Genomic DNA, 15227 nt, shown 5'->3' with positions numbered 1-15227 from the left:
TATTTTAAATTTTAATTTATTATTTTTCTTAATGCGAGAACTCGAAAGAAAAAATTTCAATAAGAATTGATACAGGAAAGAGATCTGGATCATTCGCGGGGAAACAAAATTTGATAGAAAAAACATCGAAAAATTGAACAAACAAAATTTTATCGTCGAAGAAAACTTTAGAAACGCAAAAAACAGAGAACATTTTGGTGAAATTTTCGAAGGAAAAAGAATTGACAACAAATAATCTGATAATCCAAACAAGAACTAGAATGGAAGCATCAAAAGTGAGAAAAAAGTGAGTGAAGAAATTGAGATCCAGGTTTTCCTAAAAAAAAATGAAGTGAAATAAAATGAATTTTCGTAGTAGAATGCATATAGTGCAAATAGTTTCATAAAACATTCATAAAGCAACCTTAATTTTCAAAATGTGATGTCTCTTTAAAAAGAGGTTCGAAGAATCACTCATCAGACATTTTAACTGTCTTTTTTCTCAAAGAAAAAAACATATTTAATTACCAAAGCATAATAAATTATATATCGCATCACAGGATTATTCCAATAAATAATTCTCCCAATGACTCCCACTTTCGTACTCTAAAAAAAAGAACTAAGCATTTTTTATCTTCCTGTAAGTAGAGGAAATGAAAAACCACTATTAAGGAAACGCCATCGACTGTCCATAAGTTCTGCCTTGTCCAGAACATTCTCCATGCGTTGAAGACGAGGAAAACTAGAGAAAAAGGGCGGAGGGAGGGAAGAGTAAGAAAACAGGAACTCTTTCCCGGAAGATTTGTTGCAGGTGAATCTCGTTAAACACACAACAAAATAACAACACGCAAATAGGATTACACAGAGCAATCGTGGAGTGCGGAACCATGGAACAAAAACACGGCGCGCATGTAGTTCCCCTACGGCGGTGGCCAACATTGGCGGGAGTGTTTACCAAGAACAACTATGCCTGAATTATGAGGCACATTCGTTGAGCATTCGACTGTGGAAAAGAAGGATGTTTATACAAATCTTTCCTGGGAGAGGTTCGGAGGGGAGGTAAGTACTTTTTTTCAGCGATGAAAAAAGAAAACTCTGGGAAAAGTACTAGTTTTGAATACGTCTGCGTTCAGCGCTAGATTTTCTGGTAAAGAAGAGCGGGGGAAGTTTTCTATGGATACTATTAGATTCCATAAAGCAGACAGGTAACAACTAAAAAACCAAGCCGACCAAAAACAGGTAAAAATAATAGATAAACATTTTAAGTAAGAAATTTGTCTCTGTGCCGACTGCGACGTTATTGTTTTAAGCGAAGGAGACTTCTGGATCAAATGAATTTTAATTGAAAAATAAAATAATGCAGAAAAATAATATAATATAATTAATAAATTTAAAAAATAGTATTAAAAAACTAAATAAAACTGAAAATTAAATAATTAAAAATACAAATAAATAAAACATAAATAACAATAAAAAAATTAATAAGATAACTTAGTATAAAAATAAAATCAAAAAAAATAAATAGTCAATAGAAATCAAATGTTCAATAAAATAATCAAATAATAATCAAATAGAAATTACGTGATAAGTTATAAAAAATAATTAAAGAAAAAAATCACTTATAAAAAGTTCAGAAAAATTTTTTTTGAAACCTATTCGGATTTTGGAAGTGGATATTTTCCATGAATTGTAATCAATCCGGCTTGTTAATTTAAAATCTCACCTTAAAAAACTAAAAGATATACCGAAGGTCGGATGTTCACTGTGTGAGGGGATCCAAAGTGTCGTGCTGAGGCTGCTGCCGGCTCATTATGGATCCCGAAGAAACATTTAGGCGAGTAGTATCTACATATATATAGTAGGTTCGAGCACCAAAAACATGCATATGTCACGCAAATCCTCGCCGTTTTCCTGCTCTTCATAGCCAGTAGGAAATAGAAACAACATTATGCATTCTAGAATTCTTTTATAGTCCCAGAAAAAATGAAAAAAGTCCTTGAAATCGAGAATGCGACTACTCCCTGTTACAGTAATTTCTTTCCATCCTTTTTTTTTCCTCTCTTCTCATTTGCTTCCTCTTGTAGTTGTCGTCGTAGGTAACCTTTAAACTGCTGCCACTAAGGAAACAATGAATAGAGGACAATAAAGAAGCAAGGATATCATCGGATAATGGTCTCAAAAAAAGAGGACCAATCTCCACAAATAGTTTTTTTTTTACACTCTGAAAAATGTTGTGTACGAATGTATGTGAAAAAGTACGATACATCTGCATAGAACGCAACTCTAAAATCCCCCCAGGAACGAATTAAGTAACAATTTCAACATGAATGACTGTTTCCTCCAATCAAGAGAAATTCAAGAAAAAATCAAGAAAAAGATTCAAGAAAATCAGTACTTGTAATAGGAGTTTAGAACTATCACTTGTAGTATGTTTTGATCCTGATATAAAATATAACAAAATAATTTTTATGGTATGTATTATTTTATGGTATGCCCTATAACAATGCACTTTCTCTATTCTGATTTTAATGTTTCAGCGAATATGTATTTTTCGCAAAATTCCCCAACACAACCTGTTCTGGATCTATTTTTCTTGGATTGCTTTTCTCATCTTAATTTTTTTTAAACTTTTCATATTTATATTTCAAGTTACACGAAAGCCTGGGAGTCAAAAAAAGAACAAAATAATAATACGGCAGTAGATTTTTCTTGCAGTATTCTAACCGTAGTCGAAGAAAATTTACAAAATGGCAAATTCCAGAATAAAATGACAAAATGCAAGTGAAGGCGTTCGAGATGAAATTTTCCAGAATTGCTCAAAGAGAATTAGGAAGAGTGTACAGAGAGAGGAATTTGTATGTACACCAACGTTTACATCTGATTCACGTGCTCATTTCGGCACAATTTTAATTTCTTCTCAATGGGAAAAACAAACATCAGAATTCATTAGACGATTCTGGCCGCGAGACCGAAAGTACGACATCAAGAATCTTGTTTGCGGTTCGTTTCAACATCCCGTCACAAGGAAGTCTACGAGATTGTCAACAATGTGGAATCGCCATGATCTGCGGATGTTTTAAGGGGAGTATCGGGCGTAAAAGCACTGATATATGGATTATTTTGGAATTGGACGAGTTGACATGTGTTCCGTATGAAGATCAATCGATATCGCATTAAAAAAATCCGGTTCTGCTTCATTGAATTTCGCCTAGAAAGAATCGTTACGTTGAGGAAAGGGACGAGTCTACTACGCCGTACACTGCCGCTACATACACCCGTGCGATCTTCACGTGCACATGTACTATCGGGTACTGTAGAGATGAATAGGGAGTACGGTATTCTCGTCCAAAGACACGAAAAATTATCTGAAAAATAAATAATCGTCCAGACAACAGAAACACTTGAACTGCTATCTGGCAATTGTCGTTGGAGCTCAACATTAATTCGCTGTTGCATTTGCAAAGGATATTCGTCAAACAATTCATGAAGTATCGAAATCCATGAAAATCTCAAAAGCGCTTGTCTCCATTTTTATCTCAATTCTATACTATAATTTTAGGTGATTTTTTACCTATTCAATTACCTCTATTGGTACCACAAACTTAACAAAAAAAAAAAAAGAAAAATCAAAATCAAGACTAGAAGCACTAGAAGTCGGATATAAAATCTCTTGTGTGAGATGTACACGATGGGGAAAGGTCCCAAAAACTGACGCATATCTTCAACGCTCTGATAAATTGACGATTGATCTTCCTGCAAATAAGGCGAAACCATGAAAGAAACAGAAGATTGTATTTCTACCGTCGGCGAAATTCGCCTCTTTCCAGAAAAGTGCAGCAAAATTTGCAGCAAGATCACTTGTCAATTTAAAAGAGATTTCTATTAAATCAATTTCTATTTATTTTTTCAAATGCATCAATGTTTCCAAAAAATTTGAACAGAAATTTTGAAAACATTGAAACATTTGAAAACATTGGATTTTTTCACCCGCTTTGCTGCCTTCAAATCGAATTTGAAATTGAATTCGGCTGGTTTATTATATTATTCAGACAGACATATGGGGCTATTGCATCTACGAGCCTGATTGCTACCTGCGACTGGGGTGGGGTTGCTTTTATCAAATCCAATCAGTGGGTTTCAGGACAATGCATCCCTTGGCACGTACAAGCTATGTAACCGGCAAAGTTACATGTCCAGACATTGCAAGAAAGTGATGTTGGCCAACACATTGCCAAAGTTCAACCCAAATAGGTCAAATACCCAGAGGGACCGCGTAACAACTCTGCTTCAACACTCTGAAGCGCAGACATTGGCGTATGAGCGGTCTGAGGAGTCCCGGAGTTCAGCAGAGACGTCAAATGTTTGCAGGAGATGAAGCAGCGACGAATGCGTTGCAGCGCAAAAGAGAATTGCTCGAAAGACTATCAATCACTCGAAAACTAGGAATTAAGCTTAAATCTAATTTGGGAAATCCCGAAAATTCTTGCAAAAGAAATGGAGGAACTCTTAAAGATCATCCAATATGTGTATGGATTCGGAACCCTTACTGTAGATCGAAAAGTTTGGGCAGATTGTTCAGAGGCAACAAGGTACACAGATATTTTCGCGGACCACCTACGTTATCGGAATATTCGAGAAATCTCTGAATCGGTTTCATTTTTACAAAACGTAGACGGAGCTAATGAAACAAAAAAGTTCGAAATTCTCGATTTCATGCATGAGCAACGCTAGAAATAAACTTCATTTTCTGGATTAATCTTCGAAAAATTCATTTCACGGCACTGCTTTGTCTGAATGGACCTGGACCTCGGTGAAAAAAAAATCAAGAAACAAACATCAAAAGAAGCAACAGAATGGCTGATAAATGAGAATGACCAGAAACCAAAAGACACGAACGATGCTTTTCGAAACCGCTCCCATTGCGGCCGGGGAAGTGTCAAAAACATGTCGTTAATCCATCAGAATTTACAGCACTCCAGCAATCATTCACCGCAGACATTAGAATATTTTCTCGAATGTTCATAAAGAAATATGCACCTCCTCGCCCATATCTTTCCCATCCCATCACCGAGTATTGAACTTTTTTCTTCGGATATGAAATTGTAGCTATAACATTGAAGAGGCACTATCCTATGGTCTAATACACGAATGAATAAAATAAATAAATTTCATTCTGAATACTAACGGACTAACGTTAGGGAATAATTACATTACGTTACGGACCACTTCCTAACGGATAATTGACGCTTTCAGTACAGCGCTGCGCTGATGTTGAGAGGTTCAAACTTTTCAAGTGTTATTTTCCATAACTTCCCATTTTCTTCAAAGTTCTTTTTTGCACTTAGTGGGCTTATTGTCATTCATTATTATTTATTATTACTTCCTTAATCAAATATGGGCGGTAAAAGTCGATTGACGCCAGACAGGGGAAAAAACGCGCTATCGTCAGTGGGTTAACAAGTAATCCAGAAGGTAACAGGAGGGCTTAAAATATGAGAGAAAGAATAAAATAGAGAAAAAAAAACAGAATATAACATAAGCTAGTGGCGTAGTAGCAATAGTAGCGAACACTATTCGCCTTCACTCGAGTCTTTGATTTACGCAGACGGCAAAAGTGCAAAGTGATAAAAGTGCGGTGGAATGAAAAAGTGGATTGCTCGGAAGACTATTAATCACTTGGAAAATCAGAGTAAAGCTTAAATCTAACTGAAAGCATTCAATCTATGTAAAATCTCCAATTCTAACAAAAAGAAATGCATACAGAATGAAGTGCACAGCGTTGATAATTCCCTATGGGGATCCCACCTAACCGTTCGTGCTTCAATTCAAAATCGTTTGAAGTTGATGAACTCGAATTCACCTATGTAGTGACTTACAGAGGGTAGCCGCTGTATTAAAGGCATCCCATGAATCTGGAGCGGTGCGGATTTCAGGTGGAGAGTTCCTATACGGGGTCGTAGATTATGTGGAGGAGATTGATTCTGTCCATTTCTTCCTAATTGCCAAAAAAAAAACTGCTGGGAAGATGCGGCGCGTGCACAAGGCTGGCGCGCTCCAATCGAACCCGTTGTAGGAAATAGCATCGCGAAACGCTCGGAGTCGCATCTTCCGGGCCGTCTTTTACGGCAATTAGGAAGAAATGAACGGAATCACCCTCTTCCCCACAATCTACGACGCCGTATATGCGTTGCCCTTCTGAATCCTGCACCCCCCCCCCCCCCAGATTCGTGGGGTGATGCCTTAAAGTCAGGGTTTTTAGCCTCTCAAAAAGGTTTGGCATCGAATCTCGACCATGGAGGAATGAGAAGCTCGATTGCTGACACTAGGGGAGTTTCGAACCATCGATGTTGCAGTCGCAACGGAGCCCCTTTCTGATTGCGCCACACTCGCCTCAAAATAATACTAAAAATACTTAAAGCTCGGAAGAGTACTTAAAGGTCTTTCAAAATAGAACGACGTCTACTAAGTCCGCAACCTGAGTAGTATGCAGAAGTATGTAGAATAGGCACTAAAATATTGTCTAGAGATAACTGTGAAATGTAAATAAATGCAAGTAATCAAGAATATTTCTTTTCTCATGATTTTCTCTTCAATTTTCTTCTTGTACCATAGCTCCTGTACGTGAAATAAATAAATAGTAGCATTTGGAAAATCATGTGAGATCTCACAATACAATAATTTATTTTATACTACACTGTAAGGTGTGTCATTTAGATTTAAAAAAAAAGTGTGAACGAAGTGTAACTCTGACGATAATAAAATCAAAATAAAATAACAAAATCGTTGCATGTTCTGGTAAAGAGTTGAACACCGTGAAAGAAATGTGTGATTAGATTTTCAAATGCCAAAAAATTATGACTAGGTCGGAGTCAAAAGTGATTGCCAAATGAGGTATCAAATTATTTATTAAAAAAGCTCAGAGCAGAATGTCTTGCCAATATCAAATTGTAAGTGAAGGATAGACCACCTCTGAGAAAGAAAAACGAAGAAACACCTTAGAAAAAGAATAATAAACACTTCAGAGTAAACTATGGTTCAAGAGTAAAAGTGAAAATATGCGTAGAAAGTGTGACTTTTTAAAAAGTATTGGTAAACTACTCTTTAAAAGATAATATATTAACAACCATATATACAGTTATGGGCCAGGTATGGCGCAGTTGGTTAGAGGTCCAGTGTGGTCGCACGGTCGAAGGTTCTAGACCGGCTTAGTGCCGAGCAAGCCTTTCATCTCTCCGGGGGTCAATAAATTGGTATCAGACTTGTCTGGGAGGAAAAAAAAAACGCTGACTTGATTCATCAGCTCGCCCCCTCAGGTCGTTGTAGAGGCCAAAACGCGTTCCAAAACCTCAACGATTACGAATTGCGGCAAAACACGTTGGCGCATCCCAAGTGGATTGAATACGCCAATGACTTTATCTTTTTTACTTTATGCAACTAAATCCCATTTGTCAGTGAATCATCTGGAATGTACTAGAATAAAATGGAACTCGCAATTATTTATTCAGATAAAAGGACGCAGAAGTAGTATTCCATGAAATTAAGGATGTTCGGATCTCCTCAAAAGAAAGGATAAGAAAACAAAGACACGAACGAACAAGGTTAGGAAGAGAGTTCACAGTTGCATTCAATTCCCCCATGTAATTCAGCCCTTGTCGCACCGTACCTAATAATCGCATTCCTCTAGGTATATACAGGTGCGATAGGGAGAAGTGGGACCCTCCTCAGGTGAAGGGGGCTTAGCTCATAGGGTGCAGCTGAAGTGAAGGGGGCGCTTTCGCTAAACGCTCAAAAGTGAAGGGGGTAATTTCGCCAACCGTTCAAAAGTGGAGGGGTTAGAGCACCGGCTCTGACTATCGCATCTTTGACCGCCGTTTGTCGTATACACAAAAGTCGACCCGAAGAAAAAAAAAGAAAAAACAACAACATGAAGACACCCATATTTTGAAGATTAGTGGAGATAGAATAATATAATAGTTATTTGGTTAGCTTAAGTCGAATGCGTAGGCGCACGTCAGAGGGATTTATGAGCGTCGTGCAGCTTATTCTTTATCCTTTCGTATCGTTAACTTCAAAAAATGTCGTAAAATAAATGATGCTGGATAAAACGAGGTGCATAGGAAATAGGATTTGTATAGTTGGTGTACAAAGCAAAATATATGACGTTTATCATGGCTAGAGCTAGGTAGATTATTGAAATGTGCAACCAGGACAATGGGTGCGATAGGGAGGAGCCGGACCCTCTTCGAGTGAAGAGGTCCAGCTTGTTGGGGTGCAGCTTAAAGGCATCACTCCATGAATCTGAGATGGCACGGATTTCAGGTGGAGTATTCGTATACGGGATGGGAGACTATGGAGAGGGGGGGGGGGGGGGTGATTCCGTCCATTTCTTCCTAATTGGCGTAAAAAAACGGCCCGGAAGATACGGCGCCGCAGAAGGCTGGCGCGCTCCAGTCCAACTCCCTGTAGAAAATAGTGCGCCAAAACGCCTGAAGCCGTATCTTCCGGGCCGTTTTTTACGGCAATTAGGAAGAAATAGACGGAATCACCCCCCTCTCCATAGTCTCCCATCCCGTATACGAATACTCCACCTGAGGTCTCTTCGCCAACCATACAAAAGTGAAAGGTGTTGGGCCATCGTGTCCGACTATCGCATGTATGCCTACAAGGCATCTAGTGCCGTGCTGCACATCTGCGAGAGCAGCCGTACGCGCCGCCTCTGGTGGCGAGCAGATGTGGCAGCATCAGCAGTGCATTAGCTGTCCGCTCGCAAGCACGGCGCATACGTGAGCTCTCGTAGACATGGTGCGTTATTTGGTGCCTCGTTGAGAGATCCGGTGTGACGGTCCCGTTTCCCACGCCGGTTTTCTGGACAGCTAGGATGGATCGAGCGAGATCGCGGATCGTGAACCGCTACCCCTACATATTCGTGGACAGATCCGAATACACTCTATTTCGTGATATGCTAACCTTAAGGCGAATTAGTGTAGGATTTCATTTTAAAAAAAGATTTAAAAAGATCTCCATACAGTATTACAACATGAGAAAATGTACCTCCAACCCTACCTTCATTTCGCGGACTGAGATTTACTGATAATCCTGAAACACTGAAATATTGCTGCAGAAACACTATTTATTGAAGTTTGAGATTTGCTGAGCGAACACAAAGGCAACAAGGGAACAGATTGATGGAAAACATACATTTAATCGCACAAAAGAGTACCGGAAAAACATTTATTCGGGAAAAATCCCTACATTATACGAAAAATAGGGCGCAAGATTGGTATTATTAGTGAGAAAACGGGGAGTTTTCACATAAACGATACCCCCTGCTGAGCGGTGTTTCCGGGAGTTGTTCGAGTCAAAACGAAGGCCGCAATGAAATTGTTCGAGGACAACAGTAAAACGTTAAAGTTCTAGAACACTGAACTCGTATTCGTTCGTCTGCTCATAAAAAAGGACAAGTTCTGCAAGTTTGGAAAGAATTTTCCCTTCATTAAGAGTGCAGCATCTTGAATAGCTCCCAACGGAGTCCAATTAGAACGTTAGTTAGACAAAAATTCATTTTTCAGAGAGCAATAAAGAAATAATTATCGGCTGGTCCCCGCAAGTCATTGTATAGGCCAACACGCCTTGCAAAACTTCAACGATTATGAATTGCAGTAAAACGCGTTGGCGCATCCCAAGTGGATTGAACACGCCAGTGACTTTATCCTTTATCTCACTAATGAAGGGATATTCCAGAATTAAAATTAAAGTAAATTATTCCAGGATTAAAACTATTACAACAAACCATTCTAAACCTTCGCAACACATTCCATCTAGGACCTTACTCGCTCAGCTGTAGAGAAAAAAAAAAACTTATCAAAAGTGAAATTATCAGATTAGAACATGTGCTTTATTTTCCTACTATCCACAATTATACGAGTTTTTCTCTCATAGTTCTCCGTAATATGGATTTGATTTCCTTACCATATTTTCTTAGAAACAGCTTCTATAAAATTGATATTATTATACTAAATTAATAATAGGATTTTAAAAATATCTTTAGTGAATACTAAGGATATTTCTGTACAAAAAGCAGAGAAATAAAAAAAAAGGAAAAGAAAAATAAACACGGACGCAATGGCTAGAAATATATCTGAACTGTCTCCTGTAGATGAATTTGCATGTGTAATACAATAGTTTATGTATGTACGGACAAAAGTGGATGAACGAATGATTAGATGAATTAGAGAATGAAGGAGTGGGCGGATGAGCAGATGAATGGACGGATGGCCAAATGAATGGACGAATGAATGAATGAGTGAAGGAATGAATGGAACGATGAGCGGTTGAATGGGAGAATGAGTGAACACATGAATGGACGACCGAATGAATGAGTGGATGAATGAATGAATAAATGTATGGATGATTGAGCGAGCGAACAAATGAGTGAAAGAATGAACGGCAGAATAGCAGGATGGTGGATAGACAAACTAATAAATGAATGAACGAACGATTGAGTGAATGAATGAATGAAAGAATGAATGATCATTCAGCTATAAAACTATAATGTAGCCTAAAATACCCTTTCCCCTCATTTGGCCACGATGTTTCCTCAATTAGAGCGAGGCAGATGAGGGTGCGCGTCAAGCACAGGAAGTTTGTGCGCTGCGGCAGACGCGTCGCGGTCACCTGGGCAACTATCGGCGACAATGTGGACTATGTGCGTCCGGATATTCACCGAAAAGAGTACACGTTTTGTAGTACATAATGGACCTGCTTTGAAGAAAAAACAGGAATTGTGACCGTAATATCGTACGATCTATCGTAGTTTGCTATGTAAGAAACAAACATATCTTTGGAATGCCAGATTTTACAGTCACATTCAGATGTCTGGTTAGGAAACTTGTAATCTGGCGATGATCACAGATTATAACGTAATAGCGATAGCAGATCATCATAATAGCGTTTTAAGTCCTTCTTGATCTTATGAAGTTAATTCAAATCAATCGGGCCCTTAAGACCTTAGCACTAGTCATTAGGGAATCTATGACATGTAGGTTAAAGTTACTAAGAGAAAAAAGTAAGCTAGAGCGTCGAGAAATAAGGGCGCATATCGATATGGAAAGAAGAACTATAGTTGGATCATAACGACCTGAAGTTCGTTGTAATTGGGCAAGCGATGGGGCAGGGAATTGCGGTCGCAGCGGTACCATCAACAGTACCACGTATAGTCGTGTCAAAACAACATGAAGCATGGTGCATTTGCGTACGCGCTCGAAACGGCGCGGTGGAAGCAGCAGTTGGAACCGAGGTGGGATCATCGCAAACTGCAGCTTCTAACTGCTACGCTCCACCGCACCGCCTCGGCAGAAGCCGCGTACGCAATTGCACCGTGCTTCATGTCGTTTTGACCCTACTATATTATCGCTACAGTCCGAGTGAAGTTAGCGAGAGGGTCCCAACTCGATCCGAACCGCTGGCTCCATCGCATCGCTTGGAGGTCAACCACTTACGCAAAGAGCACCGAGCTTCAGTCCGACTATAACTGCACTGGGAAGAAAGGTCCTTGGAGCTACGTAATTGAGTGCAGGAAAGAAGAAAAGTGTTCGAAGACGCTCAAGCGAAGATTGGTCCGAATTATGCTAATTGTGCTCCTAAAGGTACGTCTTTGTATTCGTTATTTCCTAAAAAGTATACGCTTCGCTGAGAAACACTGCTAAGAGCACTTCAGCTCAGAGAATCCCAAATTACTGGAATCTTTCAATGTCGAGAAATCCATGAAAATTAGACTTTAAAGCTCCCCATACACCAGAAGGATAACGACATGTTTTTCCCGTCATGTGCCCAATAAACTAGAACTAGAACTAAACGTTAGTTAGCAAAGGTAAACCACAAGAAAATGGAAACCTATCCATAAACATACGTGAAGACTAGGAACATTCAAGAAATTTTATTGCAGTCAATCCGTCATTCTGTTTTCCTTTTTTCTTCTATTTCTTCGTTTTTCTCTTGTAGGAAAATCATGCCCAAATCTTCCCAGGAAATTTTTCCAGGATATGAAGATTTGCAATTTCTGAATATACGTACCATTGCCGCTTATGTATTGCCCTTTTTGAATGATCTCGAGCTCAATTACAGACTCATTTTGACAAATGATCAAGGAGAACACATTAAGGATTATGCGAATTGCTAATGTTCTCTCCTCAAACATTTTTTTTCTTATTAACAACCTACCGAATGTATTATGAGAACCTAGGATATAAAATGAGCGATAAAGCATAACCTGTTACAAAAAACACGTCGGCGGTTCAGTAGCTGCTGACAAACGTGGTGTTTTCATTAAGGATGGTCCCATTAGACTTTTTAATATCGGAGTTGTGTCGCAATAATGTGTGGAGTCAATGACTCAAAACATAAAACCAGATATTGTCATTTAATACTAAATTATATAGTGTTTGAAATGAAAAACTATTTCGGAGGGGCCCCGAAATGTCATAGTGAAGAAATGATAGTTTCTATCCAGCTTATGTCCTAGTATCGTGAATGATTGGAAGTTCTTTCGAAGCAGCTTAAGACATCTTATAAGAAAATGATTTCATGGAAGTAAATCTAGTGAACGCCGGGTGTAGCGCAGTCGGTAAGAGGTTCAACTGTAACTGCACGATCGGCTGATGTTTCGAAACCGCCCAAGTGCCAACCAAGCTCTTCATTCCTCCATGTTTGATAGATTGGTACCTAACTTGTCTGGGAGGATAAAAACACCGATTTGACACATCGCCTCGGCGGCGCGAGTCAAGGCGGCACACGAGTTTGTAATTCTCAAACGATTCTGAGTTGAAGTCGAACGGGTAGGCGAATCCCCATGGGGATTGATCAACGCTGTGTACTTTATACTTTATTCAAATCTACTGAAAACTCGACAATATGAATGTTCGGCAATAGCCGCGGAACCTGTACCGTACTTAATTATCATCGTAATGCGTTGTTACAAATATATTGCTGTCGTAGTACGATTGTGTAAGAGGCAATGCATCAACTGTCCTCAATGTATTTTTGTTGGCACACTATAGTTGGGTCAAAATGACATGAAGCACTGACCGCTGCGCAAGCGGCCGCGCTCGGAAGTGGTGCGGTGGAAACAGCGGTTGGAGTTGAGGTGGGCCCATGGCGAACTGCAGAGCTGTGTGGCGGTAGCGTGTATCCTTACACGACCCCACCGCTCCGCTTTGAGCGCAGCCGCTTGCGCAAATGTCCGTGTTTCATGTCGTTTTGACCCGACTATATATCAGAGGCAGCATGCCAGCTGACCGGCATAGTGTGCGTATTCGTGTTAGTGTCTGCCACTATTCCATTATTTTTCGGACCAAACGTCCTACCACTGATAAAGTATTCCGCTGAACCACCTTCTACAAAAGGCACTACACCAATGAATGGTGAAAGAGAATCAAAATCTTCTCAAATGTTTTACAGTTCTACACCACGCACTGTTCATCCTTTCTCTCGCGTCATCAACAATCATAACCAAAGTGAAAACCACTTACGTTGGAATAGTAAAGAATCTGATTACAGGTATGAGAATCCGTCTCCTCACACTTCCTAAGATTTCTGGATCTGGGGATCCTGCTTACAAATTAATTCCCTATGTACGACATTTTTTGTACCTATTTTTCGTCAACAACTCTCCATGCATTGAGGAAGAGCTCCCGGTATAGGAAAACTGTAGGTGATGATATTAGATACAGTTGTGATTAGATGCGAAGACAATGTAGTGGTATTTCTGAAAGAGGCCCAAGCAAAAGGAAAGGAGACTGCGAATGATAAGGCAAAGGACGAGGTAGCCATGCAAGTTGAAGAAAGTTAACTGGAAAACACCAAAAACACCGTTGTCATCACCAAAATGTTTAGAAAGGCACTAGATCCTTCTTTTCTGGAGAATAAGTATAGTAGCTACTGCTTCAAATACATCTTTCACTCATTGAACAAAGAAACGTACCACACTTTGCGGGGACGGAGAAAGTCGACAAACACATTTCCCTTCACATTCTTCATCACTGCAATGTGTGAGGTTTGACGTGAATCTTTCGAAATTCATGAGTCGATATCCACGAATTACCCTACCTCGAGGTACTCTACCTCCTAAAAATAATGGATTTCAAGCGATAACCTCCTAGTAATATTAAGAAGAAACGTTTCTTCTTTTATCGTTTTCCAGTATGCTCACATTATTTTGTTAAAGCAACAAACCACGAATCTGACATGAGAGAATCCATGGGGGAAGCTAGAGATGGGGTTGTAGATTGCGGGATCAGGGGAGGTTCCGCCCATCTCTCCTTAATCGTCCTTAAAAAAACGGCGTGAAAACCGCTTTAGTTCCCACGAGGAACGTTAGAACGCTCCTCTATGCATACGTTCCGGTCTCCTCAGCAACCTATTCATAGGTTTCACTTGAATAATCAGCCGAGGAGAACGCACTAGCTTTCGACAGCTGTATGCGGCGCAAGTACAGGTGTAGCGTTCCAGCTAAAATCGTCGTAAAAAACAGTCTTTTTAAAACGATCAGGGAGAGATGAGCGGAACCACCCCTGCTTCCGCCATCTACAACCACATCTCTAGCTTCTCCAGCGGTTTCAAACCACTACGTCAGATTCGTTGTACGCTGCTTTTAACAGAAACTGTAGGAAATATCCTCTAGAATCGGTCTTTCTCGAATCATCCTAGATGAGTGGATCAAAAACAGCAGTATTTATACTGCAAGAAGTCAGAATCCCACATCTCACAAACTCTGGCTGTCGTGTCGTCGCTGTGCATGGACTAGTTCTCCTGTTTCGGAGGTACGTCTACCGTCCCAGCCGTCTCTCTCTTTCTGAGGTAAACACAGTTTAACCGCTAACAACTAACAACAACCGGTTATACATCTCGTTTTTTCGATCCTTCAACGTGTGGAGACCTTAGTTTCTGATTGCAGATCTGCACTTATATGTGCTTGTCTTTCGTTCGTCTTTGCATCAAGTTATTCCTCTTCGACAATTTTCATGAAATCACCAACAACCATTCCAAAAAAACATCACTGAACTTTTAAACATTGGGAATTGAGAATATAAAGTGTTAAGTGCCATAACAGGTTGCTCTGAAGCTGAACACAAACAGAATGCAGTACAGTAAATGAGTCAAATTATGATACATTGGTTCCAATTTTATACCACAGAACCAAGTCAAAGTAAATACTACAATAGAACAGTAATTATTAACAGGTAACCATGGAC

This window comes from Necator americanus, chromosome II, assembly GCF_031761385.1.
Source record: "Necator americanus strain Aroian chromosome II, whole genome shotgun sequence".
Taxonomy (NCBI): domain Eukaryota; kingdom Metazoa; phylum Nematoda; class Chromadorea; order Rhabditida; family Ancylostomatidae; genus Necator; species Necator americanus.
This window is presented reverse-complemented; position numbering follows the sequence as displayed.